The following is a 25834-nucleotide window of genomic DNA, read 5'->3' as shown; positions in this document are numbered from 1 at the left end:
TTAAAAAAGCATGTTTTGCAAAATAATAATTGTACATTCATCAGGATCAAACTTTATATGCTGTGAAATGAGGTTTACAAACTTGACCAATGCAAAGTACAATGAAATATACCACTGACCTTTTTATAAAATAGAGAATTCTCCTATTAGCGAAAATTTCGGTGTACTATTTAGTTGACCCGATAATCTAAAAACACTTGCCAAAAAATGCAAAGAACTTGCTTCACACTCCAGGAAAACCGACGGAATAAATAAACTTTCAAACTTTAATAAATGGCTTGTTTGTACTTGTAGAAGTATGAAATTTATGTAATAAATATTATTTGTAAAAACGTTTTTTTTTTATTCGTTGAAACTGGAAATTTGACTTACATCGTAAATTGTTGAATTTATGTGATCAAAAATTAATTAAATATTTTAAAGCTTCAATTATACTTTGTGGTCCCCGACCAAGGAAAAAACCGAGGACTGCAATCAATCGAATAAATTAAAATACTATTAAGTGATTTTTTGTATTATTTTCGGATTTTTTTCCAAATTTTTTAGTAACATAATTATAGATTTCCAATATGGTGGCCAAAGTGGCCGACCAGGTGGAGGATGATGGTGATTGGCTCTACTGCACCTTAGAGGGTAAAATTAAACCAAGATGTCGGCAGCGAATCCTAGCAGAGAAACCAAATTGCGGATCCAAGATGTCGGCCATGACGTCATACTGGCTGGAGTTTTATATTTTCTTTATTATTAGTGGTGGGGGTCAGTCAGCTGGTAGCCTGAGTGGAAGAAGGACCCATCCCATATTTGCCCTCGCCGAGTTGGAACCGAGGACTCCAAAGTTCAATATGTAAGTGCGTTTTATTTATTAAAATTTTATAAGAAATATGTTTTTTTAAATTTAATAAATATAAAATTTTTCAAACATTTTCGGTAAATAATTACGGATTTTCAAGATGGCGGACGTAATATAATATATGATGACGAATAGATCTCTAGAAGAGAATTGTCGTTATGACGTCATAACCCAATAAGACAAAAAGAAAAATAGTGGCTGTGATGTCATAATTCAAGATGGCGGAATACAGAATACGAAACCAAGATGGCGTCCTACAAACCATCGACAATTGTAACTCAGGAGAGGGTGTATAAATTATTATGTCACCGTACCGAAAAGTGTAACGTTATTGAGTGAATCGATGTCGATGCATCCGTAACGTAAAGTGCAACGGTCGTGAGTGGACAAGATAGCAGCTGAGTTCAAATTCATCCAAGTTTGACGCCGGGGTCAATATCAATGGTTAAGGTCAATGTGACGTCAGAACCTAAGATGGCGGACCCCGGAACCAGGCACCTCATCTGGCACCCAGGCGCCGGAACCCCCAATATTTAATTCGTCTTCTCCATACTTGTTAACAAATAATATCAAACGAGCAATCCCTGGCTTGTACGATTGGAGCTCAAGACTACGGTAGTTGACTCCAAAATTACTTTAGTTACTTTTTAACGGTATTGTAGCTACTTTTTGTTCATGAACCTGAAAACAATTGGGCATAATTTGTAATTTTTTAGGGGCTAAGACGTACCACTTCTGTTAGTTCAACCCCCCCCCCCCTAGTTTTTTTTACTTATTTTCAAGCTCACTTTATTTAAGCGGTGCACTACATGCGGTAATACATTGTGTTTTTTTTAATCGTGATAAAACATAAATACAAAATTTTCAAACTGCTATGATATGACTTTTTTTATAAATAGACTACTAACCGGATGTCTTGTCTCTTCTAGACTTGCACATTTGTAAATTTATGTAGGTCCTTTATTAAAAAGTAGTATTTAGATTTTAAAAAGCGTCACTACTCATAAACCCTTTTTTATACAGTAGCAAACCACAGTTATATGCAAGTTTTATGTTCTGTCAGCAGTTAAATTTTTTTTTTTTCGAATAATCATGTAGGAAATTATCCCAGCACCAAAAATAAACTCTCTTTAACCAACAGTGTAAGTACTCGTAAATAACAAATGACTTTACGGCAAGTATAAGATCTGATGTTATTTACAGCCAAGATTTTCAATCGTCTCTTAAGCGGAAGCTTCTTATATCTATAGAAGCAATCGATTCTTAAAATTTTGTTTTATACAGGCGGCCTTCTTAAGCCCTAAAGTTATGTGGTAAGTCGCTTACTGGTAATTGGTGGATAGATTCATTTCCTTAAGGCAACCGAAAAAAATTAAGATGACCCGCAAAAAAAAAGTAGGAACATTATTTATGATGTTGCGTGCCGGGAAGTGGGGGTCCATATATCTTATTGTTGAGGAATCTTCTTATCCCGTCGAGTAGCTAGTTCCCGGCTCGCATCAGCTTATGAATTTCAATGCGACTGTCTTAATTTCCTGTGCTCGTACTCTCTCTTTTTCTCTTTCCGTGGTGGTCGCAAGGGTGCGTGCAAGAAGGTTAGGATAGGAGTTTTTTTTATCCTCGTTTGGCGGGAGGTATAACAACCAGGGGCGTCGCGCGGGTTGCGGGTCGCCCGTGATGAAGGGGCTTCATGCGGGGGAAGGGGGTTTCGGCGGAGGCGCGCCTTTATCTGGGAGCTCCACCCCCTTGCCTGTTCGGGGCGCCGAGAGACGAGCTAACCGCCGACTGTCAAAGATTTGGGGGTGGCGCGACGTCTGCTCCGGGGCGAACCGAGTGAGATGGATCGGTCCATCGGCGATGTTCTTTCCCCGGCGAACCGAACGGGAAAAGGGTTTGCTTGGCGAAGGGATGTAAGGGAGGCGAACCATCTCTTGCCGTATATATTGCCGAGGAAGGAAAGAGAGGATGCCGGAAAAAAAAAATTATATATATGAACCTCCCGTGGGAATCGCGAGCTGCGATATGTCAACGAGATTTCGCCCTTTTCTCTTCATTTTCTCCTCCGCATTGTTTTTGTTTTCCACCGCCCCTCCAGTTATCGCACGTCACTTTTCACGAAATTTATATCACGTTTCCATGTTCATACGTCTTGTGTGGCTTTATATATCCTCGTTTCACAGAAAAAATGGTAGGTTCCTGAAGGAAATCATTTACTCGGCTTTTTTTCTTTGTTTTAAATTTCTGATTGCATGTTCTTTTAATTTTAAAATATCGTAATAAGTGCGTTACCCGAATGCTGTAAATTATAAAAATATGAAACTTTGCCTAAAACATTTAGAGCATAAAACAATTAAACACATCGATAAATGTTAAATAGTAATTAATATATTTTTTTAGAGGTCATCTTATATTTTAATAAACAAATTTTACTCACACTAACTTAAACATTTTGAAACTGCTCTAAACATCTTGCGTTTGGCTGGCCCACTTATATAAAATATATGTCGATGCGTGCATCATTATTTCATTTTACCCAAACATTATTTGGCCAGTTAAAATCGATAAAGTAAATTCTGAATTTATTTATGGAACACGAATAAAAAAATGTTTTTTACTTAATAAAAATATTGGTTGTCTGTAAAGTCGGTTTACGGACGATAGTTTAACGTGACAACGTCATAACAAAACATTGATGAAATGATTGCATACGTTATGAATAAAATTGAATAATTTTTATTGAATCATCACTATTTTGTATGGATACAAAGAAGGAGTAAAATGAAATCTACAATTTAATTGGTAAATTTACTTTTATTTGCACTCATTAATTCATATATGTTTATTACTTTAACGAAGAGATTATTTTAACTATAACTTTTATACATGTTTGCTATTTAACTTCTTCCAATCTGTGTTATTCTGTTAAGGATAGGACAATGATAGGAAAAGTAGGAAACGAATGGGAGTGTCTCAAGTTTAATGTGTCTCGAAAAAGTCAAATCGATGGTTGTTCCAATCGAGTGGAAGAGAGATAGATGCGGCGCTAGCGTACAATGAGCGTAACGGGACAAAGCGTAACGGGACAATATGCGTAACGGGACAATGAGTCATCCTTTTTCGTGCGTGCGGCCGGCGTTCATCGATTTATTAGACGTTGTCACGTCAAAAATAACGTTCTGTACTTACATTCGTGCATAGTCACTTCAAAATTTCATACAAGTGTCAAAATAATAATTTTAAACAAATTAATAATATTTACGTTTGCCCCAAAGTTATTATCTGAACATAAAATTTGAAAATTTTAGTCCTATATTGGTCTAAAAAAATTCAATATTTTTTTAATATTATATTTGTATGCGTAAAAATAATCCGGTAAATTTCCTATTTTGGCATAATGCCATCTTTATTTATTTGGGCTTACAAAATTGATCATTCCAACGATTGAAAACGAACAATTTCGCCAATTTTTTCATACCACAATGTTGTAGTTAAAATCATGTAAGGTCTACTATTTATTTATTTTTTGTTTCATATCTTGTATTGGAGGCACTCTATGTATTAAATCATTGCATCGAAAATAATATAAGTACAAGACCAAATAACAAGTAATAAATTTTAAAATTTCAGTGTACTAATATTTTTTTTGTGCGGCTGACGACCGGTTGTTGTTGTGACGGAGGTTGGGTCCTTTTATTGGGTTTTTGTGGTCCGCGCAATCGTCGGAATCGTTACTCAAGTAATAGTACGACCGTTCTCGGACATTTGCTTTTACGATTGCATCTGTGCCCCGGAGATATCTGCGCAGCGGAGTTTCACTGTTCGGTGGTTAGCAAATGGCAAGCGAATCAGGTTATCTTCATGTTCATTTCGTCTTTGCATCCAAAGCTCTACGTGTATGTTAATGATTTTTATTTCAAAGAACATAATCAACAGAACATAAATATTATTTTTGTGGCAGAACAATATATACGTAATAGTAATTATAGCAAGCTAGAATTTAGTAATTTTTGTGTTACGTATTTACTATAAATTTGTATATATTTCATATACATTTGGATGTTAAATTAACATAACTTTGTAATAAGATTTCATTAGGATATGGTATTAATTCAATGTATCGTATTTTCTCCAAACACATACTAATGATCATGTAGCTTCTTGACTCTTACTGTTATAGTTAGTTTGTGATCAGATTACAAACTAACATACGATATATATAACATTAATTTAAGCACATGTCAATTGTTTGACGATATATATTTATTTTCTGATGTCACGTGAATACATTCAGAATTTGGCCTAGTGACACTCATGGGAACAGGGTCGTGATTTCGATGCCATATCCAAGTCCTGGCCTGTAAAAAGATAACAGTTTGATTTTCAAACAATTACTCATTGGAGCTGATACCTGATAATATGGAGCTTTCCTACAGGTAACAAAAATAACCAGCAGACTTAAAAATAAATTTCAAGAAAATACAACAATTCATTTTTAGTAATAAATTTATTGTATAACTGAAGATTTATTTTAATATTGTCACGATCCACCTTCAGAGGGGGGGGGGCGAGAATCGTAGCTCTTTACATAGAAACAACTCGCTTGGCATCAACTAGTCTTAACTTCATAAAATACTTTACTGTACCTAGGATCATAGGTTCGTCATCCCGTACAGGATGTCTGGTGAGAGCTGAACTAAGGAGATTTTGCAAAATAACATAATACTTAATTAAAATTATTTTATTCTTAAAGTCAAATACTCAACATCATTTTAAAGAACATTTAAATAGCGGGATTACAATTTAAAACAATAATCTCTTTACTTCCTTAACGATTGAACGACCTTACAAGAGAGAGAATGAGAGAACTTCACTAAACACTTCCCTAGTCCTTCCGAATACCTCAAATCATAATTAATACTTAAAATTAAAACAAAGATAAGTCCATACTCACATTTTCCGAAAAGCCTTTCTTGATCGATTACTTAAAACTAACGTAGGGGCCTCTCCTGCCCTTAAAATCCGAACGAACATTACATTTTAAAAAATTATAACTAAACGACTAGTGACAAGGGCCATTGCCTCCGCCCGAAAGCTTGAAGATGACTACATTATGACCTAACTTAAATTAAACGACTCGTGGCCTCTGGCGTCGGCCATAGCTTCCGCCCGAAAGCTTGAATTCCTACATCACGAACGAACTAACAACTCGTGACCACAGGTGAGACGCATAGCCTCCGCCTGAGTGAGCCTGAATTCCTACATCACGAACGAACTAACAACTCGTGACCACAGGTGAGACGCATAGCCTCCGCCTGAGTGAGCCTGAATTCCTACATCACGAACGAACTAACAACTCGTGACCACAGGTGAGACGCATAGCCTCCGCCTGAGTGAGCCCCGAGTCATCACTCACTTGCGCTTAAATTCGCGCGCCCTGCCGCGCCTACCATAACAAAAGCTCGTTATTGAAGTCAAATTTACTAAACAACTAACTAGAACATCTGGGAAGACTACCCCCCCTCTACCCCAATGTGCAGGCCACACCGCGCGGCTTGTTACGAAAGCGCGCCCCAGTAACTGCGGCCCGTGGCTGCGCCAGCGCGCGGCCAAACAAACAAACAAAATTCTGCAAGCCCGCAGCGCGCCGCGCCGGCCCCGTGCCCCAGTTACATGGTCACGCCACTTGCGCTGACGAGTGAACAGAGCAGCCAGCCCAGAGTCCCGTCAGTAAAGTCCCTAAATTTGATTTCAACAACCCTGCAAAATTTCAACCCGCGACATAACCCTCCCCTCACAGAGCTCGAGCCCCATCGAGCTACCTCAAAATTACAAATTGTCTTTTTCCATTAAACCATAACTATAAATTCCTCATTTCACAAAAATAATAATTTTCTTAGTTCCTTGCTGTCTGAACATACATCTAGATTCTGCATAAGATTTATTTTAAAACAACAAGTATTCATAAAATTAAATGTAAAACTTTTATCTGGTTTGTTCTCACAGGAACCTTCAGAGGCTCGAGTTCTCAATTCTAAAAAAATTGTTCTGTTAGTGAAGCTCTCTTTACAAATTAAATTACTGTTCTTAGTTTCTCAGTATTCGTTAAACAATGTGCAAATTCTTGATAATTATTATTATTATTTTTTTTTCGGTTTCCGTTTATTACCATACTTCTTTCGTTCTTCAAAAAAAATTAAGTGTCCTTACAGTGTTTCAATTAATTAAACTCTTATCTCGTGAAGGTTGGTGCAACTCCTCGAAGTCAGTGTTGTCGAGAAGAGTAGCTCCCTGGGCTGGCCATCAGCAAACACCACTCAACTCCAACAGCTACTGGACTGGCTTCCAGGGCAGCTCACAACTTCTCCCCACATCTGCTTCGGAGTTGTGCCATCCTCATCACGAACAGATTACAATTCTGAAACATCATCAACAGGCATTACCATCACGCCTGACAAATACAAAACTAACTACTAAACTGCAATCGATGGGCAAGGATGCAAACACACAAAAAAATAAAATTAATTAATTCAACTGCTAACATAAAGTATCCCACCCTTAGCATAATCTAATCAGGCAAATAATTTGATAGGAAAAACTTAAGGAAGGGAAACATGACCTCCAATAATTTTCCCTAACTCTTGAGTCTTGATCTTCTCTATACAGCAAATAGTCCCCACGAAGTAACTGGGTTGAAGGTCAGTTCACATGACCCACCCATAACCTCTTCTACTCTTCTTTTCTTCTGGGGGCAACCACAATGCCCACCAATCTCTCTCCATGGTGCCGAACCAGCTATCCCATGAGAGTAAACAACGTAGTCAATAGGAGCGCAGAGGGGAAACACCAATCTCTGGCTTGTCGAGTCATAAAACTGCTTTATCTTCTTCTTCTTCTGAGTAAAAATATCTGACTAACCTTGCTTCTATTCTTCCAAACAGTAAAAGTTCATCAGGTATCTTCATGAAAGAAACATTCTAACTAATAATTCTTCATTTTTCTTCTTCTTTATTTCTGTTAGTTGTAATAGAAGGCCATGTTAGGGAGGTTATAGGGAAAAAGAGTGGCCAATTCCCACCCCATCACCCACCTAGATCATGACTAATTAACTTTTAAACTTTCTATTTCAAACAAATTAAAAAAAAAACATTTTTTTTTATTCAAACTTTTAAACTATAATTACTTTTACTTCATAACCTCAAAAGCTAATCAATAATTCTAAATGAAATTGTGATTTACTGCATCCTTGTTCCATCCGATCTGTTTGTTTATAACCTTTCTTGTAAAGTATAAAATTTTCAAACATTACTAATTCAAAAAAAAATTAAATTCTGGTGTCCTTTGAGTTACAATTAACTTTACTATTTCTTAGCTTGAAATAATTTAAGTTTTCAGAACTATTTCATTGTCTAATTCACAACACTTAAAAATCAACTCAAAACAACAAATCATCAAAATCAATAAGATCATCTGACCTACCTATCAGTACTGTGAACTTGAACTGTTCGTACACATTTATAATAAGCTATTGTATTTAAATTCCAACCTAAATAAGGTTTTAAAAAAAACTACTAATCCCTCTGTAAATTAAGAAAATTAACTTTAAAAATTAAACTTAAGGTATTAGTTCTTTTTGACAGCTACCACAACTCACTAGTTCCATTACATTACTATAACCTAAAAAGTTCTGTAAATAATGTTTATAACAAAAAAAAACTCCAGTTACTGTCTTCCATAAAAAAAAATAAAACTTTACATGACCTTATTAATCTCCACTTGTAAGTCCATGGCTGCCAGCTTTCTCTTCTCTTGAATCTTCAGTCTTGGCTCTTGTTTCAGTGATCTTGTATCTTGTCTCTCGAACTCTTGTCATCTTGTAAACTGGACTGCTGCTCAGCTCATCTTAAGGAATCTGTAACAGTTTCAAAAATACATGTTAATTTAAATTACATAATTCCTGTTCTTTGGTCCTAAAAAAAAATTGTATTATTAGTACACATTACCCTGAAACAACATTATTATTCATTGTTTATTACTTAAAAAAAATGCTTTACCATAAAATCCTTTTTTTGTTCTTTTCATTAGGCCTATTTATTTTCCTTCTTCTTAATTAAATTCTGCTTCAAATGTTAATCCTAACTTAAGACCTACCATCTATTTATTATTCATTACCTACATTATTTATGTTACCCTAAAATTCCCATAAGTTTCTAATACTTCCTATCAAAGACATTCTCTCTAAAAAAAAATTTACTTGTGACTCTTAACTTAACAAACTTAAAAAAAACTTTTACACTAGACTTAACTTATTATTCATTCTTAGTTACTAAATTTCTATATGTAAACTTTAGTACTTACAAACAAAAACTGCCTATTTCTCTCTACCTCTTAATCTCTTTCAATTATTACAATAATAATGTTACCTTGCATCTTTAAACTTTCTTCTTTTCAATTAAATTAGACATCTCATAACAATAAAAATTCTGCCTATACTCTTCTTATGGGTGTACAAACCAACAACAAAATTTCAAATTCTCAAGTTTCCTTATATTTAAATTATGCAATACAAATAACCTCTGTGGTGCCTGTACCCTTTTAGGCCTACCACCTTCTCCTCTCACAGCATGACAACTCTTATTCCTCGGGGTCTGTATTCACTGTTCCAAATCAAATATCTCAAAAAAATTAAAAACAAATTTATTATTTTAAGAAAACAAAAATTTACATTGAATTTACTATGGAGCCTGGAAATCTTAATGTCTCACAGCAGCTAACATGACTAAATCCCATGGAACCCCAGGTTTACCTAACCTGTGCCCAAAAATTTAAGCATACCAGGCTTTCCCTGCACTGGTTTTACAGCATCACACACTATTTAGGGCCCCTGATCTGCCATCAGTCCCAAGGAGTTTTCCCACAACCCCTCTCTACACAAGCGCCTACCGCATTCCTCTCAATTGGCTATCGGTTTTACGGCATTCTTTTGGGATCCGACCATCAAGTTAGGGCTAATCGAACACTAAACCTCCATACTTCCAAACTAATGTAAATCAATTAAATTTTCTCTGTAAATTCTAAAAATCAAAAAAAATTATTCCAACATGCCAAAGAAACTTCCAAAAAAAAATTCATAATCTTATCTTCAAACCATTAAAATAAAAATAAATAGACTACTCTGTTTTCTCCTTAATAACTGTAAACTGTCAACAAATATCATGTCGTAAATTTTAACTATGCTTACTGACTCTTAATCATAAAATCTCATTTGTCCTAATTAATAAACAACCGATTTCCTTAAAATCTCACTGTATCTCTCACACTCAAACTTCACTGGCTGAATATCTCAATAAATTCAAAAACAATTATCTAAACTCTTAAAGAAACTCCTCCCCAATTATTCAAATTACTTCACCTTATTTTATTTCATTACTTAAAACACCTTACTCAAAAAAAATTAATTAATTATCTAGCTATCTTCCATTATTATTTATTTACCGAACAAAACTTTCTCCTAAATTAATTTAGTAAAATTCAATTTCACATTAGGCAAGTACACTAACTCTCTACAGCAATGTTTCTCATTTCCCTCCTTCCTAACTGAATCCAATCTTACTTAACCTCCAGGGAATTTACCTCACAAAATAACCAAAAATTTCACTGTAGTGCCTATCTGCTATAGGCCCACTACACAGGGGGCTCTAACCCCACCAACAAACTTCATTGAAATGGTACCCTATCCCATACAGGATAGCCACTTCGGTACTACCATGGGGAACTCCTGCCCCAAACTACTCACAACTCTCAGGATTCTCCTGACCCTTAATTCCGTAGTCAGCCCATCTCCTATGGTCTGCGCTACAATTCCCTTTCTTCCCAGGGACACAACGCCTCACCTTAGGGTCCCTCGCCCTAATGAAAACATTAATTTTGTCTCTCTGTTCTTTTGGAGTAAATTCCCTCTACACACAAAATCTAGCCTTCCCAGTTTTCTCAATGCTTATCGATTTTATAGTGTACCTCCTTAATAATGTTTACAAATCCCAAAAAAATATTTTTAAAACCGAGGTAGAATTTAACTAACAAAAACATAAACAACTTACAACGAAACACTTCTAGCCTATACATCATACACTTCTTAAATTAAATTACTTACATACTGAAAGTTCCTCTTCTCCTAAAACACACTTAAATTTAAATTTATTTAACCAATAGTCTATTTTCTTATCGCTAAGTTACCGTACAGCTGATCAAAACAAGGTCACGGCCGTCCACGTCTCCGTATGAGCCCGTGACGTCACCGAATTCCATCAGGTGCGCCAACCCTCGCTTGCGGTTCCTCCGTTCTCCGCTAGGTCTCAGCACCTCCCCGTCACGTGTTCATTCTGCCACGTCCACTGACGTGTCGTTCTGAAACAACTCTCAACATTTTTCTAATTAAAACAAAACATCACTATAAATTCTATAACTCTCTTTTACATAAACTCTCGTTTTCTCTTTAATTCCTTTCTAACGTTTATCCTTCCCTCGACTGATTTAATTCGTACGTCTCGTCTCCTACGCGCACGAAAACAAAACAAACTTCTCTTGAAAATAATTCCTATTTACGACAAAAAACTTTATTTTAAATTATAATTCTCTTAACCTACAATCTTAAAATGAACTTCAATTAAATTAAACCACTTGCATTATCTCTAATAAGCATTTAACTTATAACGTATTCTCCTCACGTAATAATCCCCGATATAAATCTACAATAAATTCAACGACTTAAAACAACTTATCACTATAAACTTTATCCTTACAAGTATCCTCAAATAAACATCTGTTACGTCAAAAAAAAAATCTCAAAGACTTCCTCCACTATAGACTAAAATTCCGTAATCCTCTCCTCAAGTAAACTCTTAATAACCTGCTATCAGAAGCTGAAACTAACTTAATAATAAACATAAAAATCTACCTCTCTCTCTCTCCAGAAATAGAACCTATCCGGCGAACTCTACCATTTCTGTCACGATCCACCTTCAGAGGGGGGGGGGCGAGAATCGTAGCTCTTTACATAGAAACAACTCGCTTGGCATCAACTAGTCTTAACTTCATAAAATACTTTACTGTACCTAGGATCATAGGTTCGTCATCCCGTACAGGATGTCTGGTGAGAGCTGAACTAAGGAGATTTTGCAAAATAACATAATACTTAATTAAAATTATTTTATTCTTAAAGTCAAATACTCAACATCATTTTAAAGAACATTTAAATAGCGGGATTACAATTTAAAACAATAATCTCTTTACTTCCTTAACGATTGAACGACCTTACAAGAGAGAGAATGAGAGAACTTCACTAAACACTTCCCTAGTCCTTCCGAATACCTCAAATCATAATTAATACTTAAAATTAAAACAAAGATAAGTCCATACTCACATTTTCCGAAAAGCCTTTCTTGATCGATTACTTAAAACTAACGTAGGGGCCTCTCCTGCCCTTAAAATCCGAACGAACATTACATTTTAAAAAATTATAACTAAACGACTAGTGACAAGGGCCATTGCCTCCGCCCGAAAGCTTGAAGATGACTACATTATGACCTAACTTAAATTAAACGACTCGTGGCCTCTGGCGTCGGCCATAGCTTCCGCCCGAAAGCTTGAATTCCTACATCACGAACGAACTAACAACTCGTGACCACAGGTGAGACGCATAGCCTCCGCCTGAGTGAGCCTGAATTCCTACATCACGAACGAACTAACAACTCGTGACCACAGGTGAGACGCATAGCCTCCGCCTGAGTGAGCCTGAATTCCTACATCACGAACGAACTAACAACTCGTGACCACAGGTGAGACGCATAGCCTCCGCCTGAGTGAGCCCCGAGTCATCACTCACTTGCGCTTAAATTCGCGCGCCCTGCCGCGCCTACCATAACAAAAGCTCGTTATTGAAGTCAAATTTACTAAACAACTAACTAGAACATCTGGGAAGACTACCCCCCCTCTACCCCAATGTGCAGGCCACACCGCGCGGCTTGTTACGAAAGCGCGCCCCAGTAACTGCGGCCCGTGGCTGCGCCAGCGCGCGGCCAAACAAACAAACAAAATTCTGCAAGCCCGCAGCGCGCCGCGCCGGCCCCGTGCCCCAGTTACATGGTCACGCCACTTGCGCTGACGAGTGAACAGAGCAGCCAGCCCAGAGTCCCGTCAGTAAAGTCCCTAAATTTGATTTCAACAACCCTGCAAAATTTCAACCCGCGACAATATATATATTACGTACTTTCATGTGTATAACTAAACTTGAATAAATATTGAAGAATTGTCGAAGAAATTCGTGCATTCCAACCAGGAATTCATGGAAAAACAGGTTTTGAGATCATCTAACTTTTAATTAGCAATTTGTGTGTTTTTCATTTTGTGTTTAGGAAACAGGTTGCGTTTTATTTTGGAATGTAATATACTTCTACGTAAGAAGTACGTGATCGGTGTATTGATTTTGAAATTTCTTGACTCTGAATTTTACGATTTTTTGGGGCGTATCAGTTAAAGTCAAACTTTTTTTAACGCCTAACCTTCGGTATAACTCATGTACAAAAATAACTTATTTTTTTAATTTTTTGAGCCCCCTTCGAATCTTCTTCTTTCTTTGCGTGCATAACTAGAAGACGTATCATAGACCTAACTTCTTTTGCCACTAAAAAAATAATTCTTATTTTATGCAGTCTAAAAGATTTAAATTCATGTGAGGAAAAGAGAATCGTAAACACTTCTATCCTGGCACCCATGCAGCGGCGTGGACATATCAGTGTGACCGCACATTCTCGGAAGCCATCCCTGCTATCTGATCTGGAGCGGCGACTCGCCCACGCCTTCACGCGGAGTCCTCGCCCAGGTTTGCCAAATGACACTAAAAATAATAAACAGAAACTTCCCTTATCTAAGATGAAACTCGCTCACAATTTTTTTAAAAATTTGTGTAAAAATATTTTTGTTGTACTTAAAGTAAATATATGCCTACATTTACTTCACGGTGATAACGATTTATTCAATAATGCTCTCAAAACATTCACATTACTAACTTAAAAAAAATATTGGTCATTTAGCGCTTTGAGAGTATATTTATATTTTTGTTAGGTTTAATAATTAAAATAAGAATTGGCAAAGATCTAACAATTCAGTATAGAGATGTTAAAACTTCCTTCACGTATTAAATGAAAGGTTCTTATCAGAGTTAATCAAAAAAATATTACGAATGTGTCAACATGTAACACGTCAACATTCTGTACCTACTTAACGTCATAAGAAATACTGGAGTATATTAAGATTCACTTCCCTTGGTATAGAAATGGGCCATAGGGAGTGCGATATCCCCATGTAAGAAATATCAAATTTGTCTAATTTTTTAATGTTTTTAGTCACACTTTGTTAAATCCTAAAATATAGTTTTTATTTTTTTATTTGTGCCTAACATTTTTTTTTGGTTATTTTATCTAGTATTAATCTGAAGCTTTAAATTTAATCCCACCAGAAACATTCTGTAAAAAAATTAGCCAAGTCTTGACGGAGCTGCTTGTTTATCTCTAAAAAGTAATGAAATCTAGACAAAGTCGTGCCAACTCTAAGGTTCCTTACTGAGATTTTTTTATTATTATTATAGTTAATGTTGTGTGACTTGGCCGTTGAACATTCTTTATACGTTGGTGGGTACAAGTCAATTTTGTTTACACGTAATGTTATATCTATTTGTTAAGAGAGATAATAGCCCATACTGGTATTGGTAATTGGACGCTAGTGTATCATTTTAGGCTGTTGTTGATTGTGCTACACATGCATTCAGCATTGACAATGCTAACTTCTGCTATCTTCCTTTTGGAGCGTCGAATCGACCACCGATCTAACATAAAATAGACGTACATACGGACTTCTATCAATGATTAGAAGTCCGTCTGTACTGGAAATAATTTTTTATACTGTTTGTTTCAGGTTCGCCTACACATAAGTATTATTGAAATACGCAGCTTTATCAAGCCTACAATTGAGTGGTTATTGAATCAACGTTTTCCAAGTGGCAATTTTCCATCGTCAATGGGTAGCGGTTCTGGCACAAGATTGGTGCAATTGTGTCATGGAGCACCTGGTTTTGTAGCCTTGTGTACCCATCAACGGCCAAGTCACACAACATCAACTATAATAATAAAGAAATCTCAGTAAGGAACCTTAGACTTGGCACGACTTTGTCTAGATTTCATTACTTTTTAGAGATAAACAAGCAGCTCCATCGAGACTTGGCAAATTTTTTTTACAGAAGATTTTTGGTGGGATTTCACTTCTTTTTGTAGAAACGTGGGCATATTGATTTATTTTATTAGATTTTCTTATTTGACACATTTTTTTTTCTATTTAAGAATTTTTTTTTATTATTACAAATCTTTCTTTTGTTTTTTTCCGGTTCTGATCCTTGCACAGTAGCAACAGTTTTTCGTATTGTCCATTCGCGTTCATTATTTATTCTTTTAGACGGTTTAGACGGTTAAATTTCTGAAAGATCGGCGCGGTATTTACGCCTAAACCTCACGAAATAATAAGCGAAATCAACGAAATGCAAATAATCCATCCTAATCCCTAGCAAACGTTTTCAAGCGCAGTAGAAGAATGTCGTAAACGACTGTAACGCGGCCGGTTGCCACTTCGCAATATAAGGTTATCGGAAAAACAAACGTAAGCGCGTTTTAAAATACAGTCAGCGCCATCTAGCGACGTGTGCGGGTATCACGGCCACTCTTAGTCCAATGACTTATATTTTGACCAAATTTTGAGAGAAATTATTTAATAATTTATTGTAATTTGTTTATTTAATTTGTGTAATGTTCGAGCAGAATAAAGTTAATCGTTCGACTATTTCTTCTTGTAAACTTGTAAGTATAAGTATAAAAGCCAGTCTAGTCTTATCCAGAGTTTTTCTTTAATTTTATTTATATGCGTATTAAAAGCAGAAGGGAAGGCATTCGCCCAGCAGTGGGAAGCAATAGGCTAGATTAAATTAGAAGATGTGTCCCACTACGCTGGATTTTTGCAATGACAGTCGATTTTTTTATGTACCAATAGTAGAAGGGGGCATTACCATATCTCTAATACAGCTGAGACAAGCTGAGGGTTCTTCATCAGATACTTCAGACCTTCGATTTTTGACTTCAAATGAAGAGGCAAACAAAGTTGAATATTTTTTGTAAAGGCGGTATGTAGATCTTTAAAAGTTTTGTTGGGCTTTTGTGTTTTCAAATAAGGGTCACCAGGTACTCCAGATCTTCGATTATCCTAGTTTTTATAGTTTTCCCTTTATGTGGCCATTAAACCCTAACTCTGTACCAAATTTCAGCTTTCTGAGTTTATGGGAAGTACTAGTTCTATTCTGATGATCATGAGTGAGTGAGTGAGTGTCATAAATTCGAAACTTTGCTTTCTCTTAACTTCGGAAGTAAATGACCTACAGACTTGAAATTTTATTTTAAGTATGTGATTTTATAGCTTACTGGATGACGAAAATTTCTGCGTTCTGGTCTTATCCAGAGGTTCTCAAATAGGGGCCTGAAAATGCGGCAAAATGGTTCCAGTAAATGATGGTACGGCAGTGTTTGCTTCGCGCTCGACTTGGCGGGGGCACTGCCGTGCCGCCCGATATTAATAAATGGTTATTGATTTATATTATAAAAAATATACATATAAAATTTTATTTTTTCACAGCCATAAATAGTACTAGAATGCACAACATGACACATACATGACAACTTTGGTAGACTTCATGTACGAATAAACTGAAAGGGTTAACAGCTGTTGGCAGCACTGACCTCGCGTAGCCTGGCGCCAGCTCTCCCTGATGATATCACAAACCCGCATCTCGTCACCGGACCAAGAGAGCGACAGTCGCCAGCGCGGCGTGACGTCAGCTCCCCGCCCCCCCTCCCCCCCTCACCCGCCACGCGCGGCTTCTGGGAAGCAGGCCATCAGCGGCGGCGATGAGCGCGGGCTGTCGCGTGGAGATAAGACCGTTAATTGCCGCAGCTCGCGAGGCCACACGCAGCCGCTCGGAGACGTGCGGTCCAGCGATTAGTGACGTCACAGGGTGAATCAGCCGCGCAGATGGCTTCCTCGTCGCCAGTTTACCTCCAAACGTTTGAAGCTGGATGCTTTTGCCAGAAAGCTGTTGGTGGGACTTCATAACAGCTGCAAAACTGCTTGAGATTTCTGTTTTACGCCTTTAAAAAATTAGATTTTGGCAAAGTGGTTATGTTCTAGCGTTTCGGCCCCCGCCTACCCGGGCACACACAACGTGGGCAGATTAAAGAAAACGAGATTTGTAAACTGCTCGACATATCAGAGTGATGTCTATTTACGAAACGCATGTAAGAATACTCTGAGGGCGGATGAGTAGTTCTGTTTCGGTATTTTGTTTTTAATTTGTATTTTTTAGGAGAATATATATGAGAATACATTTTAGGCATATAACATCCGGTAATGATTCCAAAAGGAACTAAAGGATCTTGCGTTATACATTTATCTTTATTTCTTCACTATATACCACTCCAAATTCTTAATCGCCCTATACAAGAAAAGGAGAATGTGCGCCAGTTCATAGCCTTGCGTTTAGAGTAAATACCTCGCTATAAGCACCATCTAGCTACGACCTTATCATCCCGCCACACTAACACAGATACACAAGCCCCTTAAAGAGACTAAATTGTGTGTATTCAGGGTAACGTTTAGGTATGACATTTATAATACTTAATTTCGGACGGTAAATTGTGACTTGCATTACAATTTAGTCTTTATTTGGATCCCATAAAATGTAACGTCACCATAGTTGCTCACTACACGATGGAAAAGACTGCGCGATAGTTTAAGGGGTTATGTCACGTTCTACGTAATAATTTTTTTGGTACGTTTAACACTGTTAAACTTTTAGAATTTTTGAGCTGTTGAACTTCAAAAAAATTAATTAGTTGGTAAAGTTGAGTTTTTAATTTTTTTTTTGCAGTGTGTATAAGGAGAACCAAATGGAATAACAAAACTGAAAATTTTGGGAATTAAAGGCAATGCTGGTGGCTACTGCGTAGTATCATGTCAGATAACAATAATTTATTTTGTTTAGACTTTTAAAAGCATAAAAATTCTGATGATTTTAAAAGGCCAGATAATGATAAATAATATATATTTTTTTTTTCAGAAAGATATATCACATAGCAGCTAGTAAAATTGACTTTAAAACTAAAGAGTTTATATTCCATTTCATTATCCTTATTGAAATTGCACGAATTCGTTAAAATGCAACTTTGCCTGCTAAATAATCAAAAAGTATGCTCTTTTTTTTCTTTTCTTGTAGCCACTCAAAAAGTCGGCACGTTTAATCATGCGGAACGTAAATTTAAATTAATGATCTGGAAAGGGACATAGGTTTGAGGCTTATATGCATTAGCAAGTGTTGCACTTATAATAAATTTTACGTAAATCGCAAGCGGAGGGATAAAGAAGTAAGTAGAGATAACATGTATAAACTGTGTGTTGACTGTAAAATCGACTTTGTCTGTTGGCTAAACGAGACAGATAATTTCCATAAATTGTTGAAAAGAATTTTTTTTTAAGGATCACTGCCTACCTAAGCACACATATCGTATACTTACAGACCTAATGAAAAAATAAATATACGATTAGAAAACTGCTCAAGATGTCAGAGTGGTAAAGTTTATGAAAACCTTCCGGATCAGTACTTCTGTTTTGGTATATTTTTCTACTGTATTTTCAGAACAGACAAAATGACTTAAATGCGTGTTAAAATTCTTGGTAGTTATAAATGGGCTGGCAATACAACTTTATATTTATTTCACCACTATATAATGTTACGGTCACCGCTCAAATTTCATAGCTGCCCCATGCACGGCGAGAAGACTGCACGCCAGTCCGCAGCCTTGCGCTTAGAGGCGATACCGAGTTATAAGCAACTGGGTGCGTCGCACTTATCGCCCCGCCTCACCAACACAGATACAACCCTGGCAATGTTCAACGATGTGCGAGGCAACAGCTAGTGGATACACGTATGGTACACAAGTTGCTTACCAAAAGGCGGCTACATTAAAGCATCCACCTTCTGCCCCAGTGCACTGCAGCCGTCGCTTGAAAAGCTAGTGAAACAGTTGGTCGTGCACGCCTGGTCAAATAGTCAGAGGATGTGAGAGAAAGCGATGCGATTTTTGTTAAAACGACAAAATGTCATCCTTTGTTTTGCATTATTTTGTCAAGTACTGAACATTTACCTTTGTGATGGACACGCCATTGTTTTGCACGTGGTATGTCAGAAGTGTTATCTACCGATTGAGAATGCAAACACAAGTTAGAAAAAATTAACTTACTGATTTCCTGGCATAAACGTTGTTAAAAATCACCTAAATACATGCAACACTTGTTCATGCATGTGGATAACTCGCAGATGGTACTAGATGTTAAAAAAACGTGAGTCGTGAACATTATTTAATCCCTCTTATTTATTTCAAGACCACCGATTATAATATTTAGTTTCCTGCGAAAATTGTTAGTACGCTGGTTTGACGTGTGGAGCACCATGAGGAACTACGCCATCATAGGAAACGACCGCTACGTTTCCTACGTGTGTAAATTCCTGTCGATCGTTCGGTGAGCTAGTTGCGCTACCAACCATGCTTCTGCGTTTTCTATAATTTACTGCTGTATCTTTTAGTTTCCCGACTCTAGAGAAGCTGAGTGACGTAACGTCCGTCGCGTGCAAATGGAATGTGAAAATGTTGAAGTTCCGTAGTTTGACTAAAGGTTCCGGTGTGCACAGATGAATTACTGGTCACAACTCATGCACAACAGGTGATTCGGTGCGCTGACTTATTTCGTGAGTTGTTTTTGGCAGGAAGATGCCGGGTTTTTTAGATTATCGGTCAGTGATCGTCAAAGATTCGCATGTCATTGTGCACCTGCACTGCGAAAGAAAATAACATTACGTAACTGAATTTCTCCAATTACGTACATTCCTGTCGGAAGGTAAAATGTGAAGGTAGCCACGGGGCAGTAGACGACGACTTGTTTGTGTACTAGTGACTAATTTTGCTTCTTTATTTGTTATTGCGTCCAGCAGTGTACTCGAAATTGCAAATATATTATTTATGATGTATTTATTCTCTTACCAGAAAATAACGCAAAATTTGTTGGTTCCTTGTTTTCAAATTTTTCGGGGAACGTTCAAATTAGCACGAAAATTCGTGTAATGGGGTTAAGCATAGTAAATAACATAGGTATTGCAGTGCTTACATCAAAGTGCTTGAACCCTGCGGGGGCGACCGCGCGCTACGGGCTCCGTGCGCCGAGCCGACAGGCGGCTGCATCAAAGCGTTCCCTCTCACCAGCGCACCGCGACCTCACGCGCGCGGACACACAAATCACAACGGAGCACATGCTGTGACACTCCTGCGGACACATGTGCGTATACGGACATGCAGCAGAGCTGGTCGGCTCCCGAGCTTCCGTCTACGTGATTTGTGTGCCCAATAGGAGCTATGTATTTGTCTGCTGTTGTCGTGTCTTTTTTACGGTTTGGACTGTGTCAAGGTTTTCATTTCACTATAGAAACATATCCATAGTGCTAAAGTTCCGTATTTATGTTGTGGTTTAATTTTACCGTACACTATGTTTATGTCCCCAAACTTTTATTTTTGTCTTTAGAAAATATGTAAATGTAATCACGTCACAATTAAATTTTGTAATTTCTTTTCTCAATCCTGAATCTGGCCTATGAATTCAAACGTCAATACATATTTATCTATGTCACTACGGTTAAACTAAAACATGATGCAGAAATATGTTACTCGGCTTAGGTAGTGTCCGATCATAACAGTGCTAAGCATTCTCTGTGCTCGCCAATGTAAACCAATAGCGGAACACATAGGTAATATATTATGATCGCTTGCCAGTTGACGAAACTCTCGGGAAATTTGACGCCATCATCTTATAGATTTTATTTTAGAAAACTAAATTATTTTTTTCCAAACACCTTTAGAAATTATTAATTGTAGTGATATTAGTTATATTCTTCGACGTAAGAATTTATAAATATATTTATTTAAAAAAAAAAATTGGCATCGTTATTTGCTAGTGTGTCCAGCAGTGTACTCGAATTTCTTAAAGTGTTTCTATTCACAAACAAAATTTTGAAACTATTGATTATCGTGGTGTTGCATGTTTTATCGTACACTGGCGTGGGAGGTGCCGTCGCGACGGAACTATGTTCGTGGAGTCAGGTCTCAGTCGAGGCCCGCTCCACTCAGGGTGGTGACGTCACGCGAGGCGCACGCAAATAGTGAGCAGGGCGGTAAACGTGACGGTAGCGCACGACGCGTGTGGGTTAGGAGGAGTGTAGACAAAGAGGGAGGGCGGCTGAGAAACAGAAATGGCCCACTTCCTACTTAGACGTACTTGAACACGGTCGTCTCCGACGCTTGAATTGGTAGTAGGTGTCGCGCACGGAGCGAGCGCGCATGCGCGGACAAGTCCAAAGCGGCACTCCATTAATGCCTGATGCGCGGCGAGCGACTCGCATCACGGAGCATCCGCTACCGGTTTAATTAAAGCCATTCGACCGGCGATGAAGGATTAGGAATTTGTCATTAGTTACAGGGAGAGCTTTATGGCCCCGTTGAGTAGGGGGGGAGGGGAGTGAGAAGGGGAACACCACCCCGTGATTATGTTTTCATTCGGATTACCTCCGCATCCCACCTTTTCCACATTCCCTGCATTTCGCATGCGAATTTTTTGCCCCCTGACCTTCCACTCTAGCCAGATAAATATTTTCATAAACTGACGTTATTTTTAAACAGGTTTGTTGCTTTACTCTAGTGTATTCCCTCGTTAATAGCTTAAAAAAATATCTCCGTTTATAAAATCTCATGTAGGGATAGGTACACGAAAAAAAATATTTCTACTCTATAAAAACAATAGTGTGATAACCAAAATATCTTTATGAAGACGGGTTATATAAATGCACCTGTACAAACTTATCATTGACATATTTACTTTTTTAATGGACAACTTTTTTTCTTGATATTCATAAATTGTGTAATCTTTCATTATAAGTAAGTTTTTCCTCCATTGTAAAATATTTTATTTGACTAAGCAAGTAAATATAGCTGCACTGAAAATGAAGCCCCGTGTAAACATTTCAGATGATTACATTTCTATAATAACTAAACGATTTGTTTTTTTAATATTTTGCAACAATATAGACACGCAGCATCAGTCGGGGAACCTTCTGCATTACAGGTGCTTCCTGCAGGTTTCACGCTGGACCATTAATAATTATGTCATCTCAGATGAGTCTATCTAAGGCAAAATTTCTATGTGACCGGTACAGCTAGAAAATACATAATCGTGCTTTTGGCTTCCTTTCTTATCACCAAAGATGGAAAAAACCTGGTTTACATTTCAAGCTGTCATATATTTGCTGGAATTTTTTATTGGTAGGAATCATATATATATATATAATATGGGAATAACTGCCTGCAGTTTCGCTAGCCGTTTTATGCCAATCTCAGAATTTAAAGTCATTCATATTCAAAGCAGGGGTACAAAATTACATTTTATAAAAAAAAATGTTATCTTGAAGTATCTTCCTTTTACTTATGCGTTCGCATCTTTGCAAACAGCAGATTGTAGGCATAAAATTACTGTCGAAATTATAAAATAATTTTTTTTTCTTGATGATACTATTGCAACCCACCAGAGCCACTGACGACGCACTTCGATAATTATCACATTTTTAGTGGAAATTGTAATTTGGGCTGCCATTTTTAATGGCAAACATAACTACTTTTACAATAAAAATTTATCCGCTTAGGGGTTTTGGTAAGAAATATCAATAAAAAGGAAGATGATACTTAATTTGTGAAGTTCATTAGCGAAGTATTTGCATCCTTTTTTATGGGCTAAAAATATTATTATTAATGCATGCGTTACAATGTGGGCGACCGTAAATTTTAATACATATACAAAAATTCCTCTTTCTTTAATGAGAACAACTGCTGTGTATTTTAACTGTATATATATATATTTATAAATAATTAAATAAATAATTATTATAGGTTTTTTGTGTGTATATAATATTTATGAATATGTTTAATTCATTTTCTTTAAAGAGTTCGCAAGAAAGAAAATAAATAAATATTTTTATTTGGTTATCATTTAAGAGTATAATAAAAATAGTTTTTTTATTACGAGACATAGTTCTGGAGACGATTTACAAACTTATTTTTTTTAAAAAGGCTTCCCTAAGCGATCTGAAACCTAGGGACTCTGGAATAAATAATCGGATACGCTAACCACTGAGGATAGCCTTCGAATGGCTAGTTAAAACAAAAGTGTTCAGCTGACACATACTTAAAAGAATCTAACTTTAATTTTTTTTTCAGATAAAGTGTACGGGCTTGGCCATAATTCCATGTGTGCGTTCACAATAATCTTCTTACTACCCGCGGAAAAATTATTTATGAATACTTTTTTTTTCAGTGCCGGTAAGTAAACTCGTACGCTAATGATAATTTATTCGTTGGTACTACGAATTCCTATACTGCCAGCTTATCTGTGGACTCACTTGATAAGTCTAGCCAGAAGCAGAGTCATCTTAGTATGACTAACAAAATTTGAAGCAGATGAGCAACCATATACTTGAGCGAGTCCTCGTGTATTCTTCATCGTTTGACTTCAATTCTGAAATAGTGATACCATTCATGATACCACAATCCGTTGAAAGCACAAGTTATACTAGATGGCATATCATCATAATTTCACAAACTGAACAAAGAAACTGTTTTTTTACTTGCACTAAATATTGTATCATGGACCCCAAAAGCAAACCTAATGTGTTTTGGTGAAAACAAAAAGGTTTCTTTCACATTAAAATCATGTGTTTGTGCCACTCCCAGCAAACTAGAAAATAATATTTATTGTTTTGTTCTATATTGATAAAATATTTCTTGCTTGCCAAAAAAGAATATTCTCTCTCCCCTCCATCCCCCCCTTTTCAACAACCTGAACCAGCAACAAACCTTAAGGATCTTCAACCATTTTGCTAATAACAGAAAGGCTGAAGATTGATTTCACGAAATTTCTCTGGATTATTAGCATAAAAGTTAGCGTAGAGTGAAAAATACAGTGATTCAAGCATTTAGTGGCAATTGATGTTTCATTTGATCAGAGCGTTTGCAATTATTAATTTGTTGTAATATAAAAATTTCATGTAAAATTTATCTGATTTTACGCTAGAACTCTAAAGGTCCCAGTGCTGCAATATTTAATTTATTAACAAATAGTGCCAAATACTCAATTACAACGTACTGGTGATAGTTGTCATGACAAACGGGACTAGCATGGTGATTCACAATTTGCCTTCACCACTGCTAGTGACTTCCATTCACTAAAATCAACTAGTAATTTTTCACCCAATGAAGTGATATGTTATCAGATATCAACAGCTAATCCCTTTCTAAAAACTTCTTCACGTGTTAGCAGCATGAGAACGCCTTATGACTCGAGACGTAAAAAATTTGCGTTATTATTATTTGAAGATAGATCGCACTGCATACTATTAGGGCTGATTCCTTTAAACCGGCCACTAAATATTTTCATTGTTTTATCTTAGTAGATAGAAATATTGAGATGAATACGTTGAATTTTGTAGTAAATTACTTCTATAATACAATGATATAAACATAGTTTGAATAACATTGCTTTATTACAGCAAGTTAATTACATGATTCCAAAGGTTTATAATCTTTGCCATTTTATAAGACAGTAATTTAATATGGCAAACAAGAATAATATTATTGTTTTATTCATTGTTTTACATTCCAAACATTTTTCCTTGATGCTTCCTGCTCGTGAAAATTGCTCATGGCACCAAGCCTTACATTTTATGATAAACCCCCCCCCCCCCCCACCGCCACCCCAAAAAAAAACTTCTCACCCGCGATAATCACTATAAAGTCTATCACAGTGTAAACACAAAGAGTCTGTATAGCACCTAAAAATTTTTAAATGTCCAATTGGGTTGTTTTTAACATTTGACACTGGGATTCGTTTTGAACATCTCTTTCTTCTCCTACACATTATGAACATGTTAGGTTGCGTAATAATAATAGCCTTTTGGAATCTGGTTAACAATCTGCACAACATTCTGCATGGCCGTTTTACAATACACTGCATGTATTAGAACTTAAAATTTTGTCAGCAGATGACAGCACATGTTAATACTGAAACAACATTGTAGTGAGTGCCAAACGAAAACTACTCACAGAAAAAATAACCAATAGTTTATTAATAAGCTATTTCTTTAAGTGGTTAAACATTCAATGAAGCTAAAAAAAATAATTGAGCGAGTCTATTAGTATTTTCCAGAGGTGTATAAATATCTAACCCCGGAAACAAGCAAATTAATGTGTTCTCATGTTAGAAATTAAATTAGAATACGTAATTCGGAAACGAAACTTAACGTAAAATTATTTTTAATAATTCCGTACGTGATAAATATAAGAAAAGTATTCATTTTAAGGAAAAACGGTTAAACATTTCCCTTTTTAAAACTTGTTATGGAGTGCTCGCGAGTGAGTTCCGGCCCAGACTATATAACTTGCGGTTTTCACATAGTCTGTCGTTTATTTTCCTGTGGGCCATGACCTACCACAATTGTGGTCAAGGAGACGTTCAACTTAAATACAATTATTATTTCACGCCATTTCACTATGGTCCCTTAACAAAATAAAAAAAATCTTTGCGTAAAGTCAACGTTCATAGCGTAGTTGGTTGGGACTTCAGTAGAAGGTCACGGGTCAAAATTCTGAGTGATTCATTCCCTGCTGTGCGCCTGTGTGTCCTTTTTTATGTTCAAAGTTTTAGTATGCAAGCCGATTACCTGCCTGGATAATAAGCAACAGTTGAAAA

The 25834-nt window shown here is 36.6% G+C and overlaps 1 protein-coding gene and 1 long non-coding RNA gene across 2 annotated transcripts in view; one reads left to right on the top strand and one right to left on the bottom strand.

Annotated features, from left to right (window-relative positions):
• Nucleotides 1-25834, top strand: part of LOC134527100 (discoidin domain-containing receptor 2-like) — a 787573-nt gene that overhangs the window by 265408 nt on the left and 496331 nt on the right. The window lies entirely within an intron of this gene.
• On the bottom strand, nt 7843-12471 carry LOC134527098 (uncharacterized). The gene is made up of 2 exons (XR_010074072.1): nt 11001-12471; nt 7843-8759 (listed from the first exon to the last, which is right to left on the bottom strand). It is a non-coding gene; the product is annotated as an uncharacterized LOC134527098 (long non-coding RNA).

This window comes from Bacillus rossius, chromosome 1 (assembly GCF_032445375.1).
Source record: "Bacillus rossius redtenbacheri isolate Brsri chromosome 1, Brsri_v3, whole genome shotgun sequence".
Classification (NCBI taxonomy): Eukaryota; Metazoa; Arthropoda; class Insecta; order Phasmatodea; family Bacillidae; genus Bacillus; species Bacillus rossius.
Note: the sequence above shows the minus strand (reverse complement) of the source record. Positions and strands in the feature narration are given on the sequence as shown.